Raw genomic sequence first — 1392 nt, forward strand, 5'->3', positions numbered from 1 at the left:
CAAAAAAAGAAAAAAAAAAAAGAAATTAAAATTATATATATATATATATATATATATATATATATATATATATATATATATATATATATATATATATATATATAGTTCAGTATATGTTTAGCCCTGAACATGTTCTCCCCATATAAGAGAAAAATACAGTATTCTATTTTTTAAAAAATAAGCTGTATTTTAAAAGAATAAGCTGGAGCCATGTGAACGAATAAAATTAAATTCTATATTGTTATTGTTTTTATATGTATAACTACATCTTTCTACACAAATCTTAGATTTAGAATTCTAAATATCTGAATACAAAGAGAATGTTTAAATGACAGTTTAAGGAGTATGGTCGACATTATCTTATTGTCTACAATTTCAAATATATAAGGTATTTTTTTCTGTCTTTCTTGTAATACCGATAATCGCAAGTGAGTGACAAACTGAATGTGTCTGTCATAAAGCCCTGAATTCACACATTACTTCATTTTCTTGCAATCTAGTTTCGCGGCTTAATTTGCAAACGTTTTTTTCTATTTAAGAAGGACATGCAAGTTTCTTTCCTGTGCCTGCCTCTGTTTAATTTAGTGCGATCTTTTGTAAAAGGGCATTATATCAATGAGCATCCAGCAGAAATGCAAAGTGAGATCACATGCTTTGTCACACAGGTCCTGATTGGATGATCGATGGTGCCAATCATGTGCTTTTTCAGTTAGGTGTCCACAGGCCACTTTAAGAAATGGTTTCATTCAGATCAGTCAGATTAATGTTCCCAATCAGGTGTCTGTTGGAGTAACTGTCCATCAGATCTGCTTGATTAAAGTGTCCATGAGGTATATTGGAATAATTGTATCCATGTCTATTTGACTAAAGAGTTCCATTAGATATATTTTTAGAATGGTGTCCATCAGGTCAGTTTGATTTTTAGCATCCTTCAGATGTGCTTTACTTTTGATGTTCATCAAGAAAGTTTGACTAATGACAACCATGAAGGTTTTTGGACTATAGTAGCATCAATAGTTCATCAGGCCTGGATGGCTGATGAGTCCATCAGGTATTGTCTGCGTCTAACTTATGAAATCCATCACATGTGATTTACTAATGGTCCGTCAGGTCATTTTGGCTTATGATATCTATCCATTACATCAGGTTGATTCACTGTGGCCCACGAATCTGTTTGATAAGTGATATTCATTGAACCTTTTTTATTAATGGTGTCCATCAGGTCTTTGTGACTGAATTTGACCATTATGTTTATTGGACTGTATATCAGCTTGACTAATGGTGCCTCCAAAATGTATTGTAGTATATCTATCTCATTAATGATATCAGTCAGATCTGGCTGACCAATGGTGTACGTCATGTTCACTGGCACTATCTTATCTGGTTAACTAA

This window comes from Polypterus senegalus, chromosome 12, assembly GCF_016835505.1.
Source record: "Polypterus senegalus isolate Bchr_013 chromosome 12, ASM1683550v1, whole genome shotgun sequence".
NCBI classification, from domain to species: domain Eukaryota; kingdom Metazoa; phylum Chordata; class Cladistia; order Polypteriformes; family Polypteridae; genus Polypterus; species Polypterus senegalus.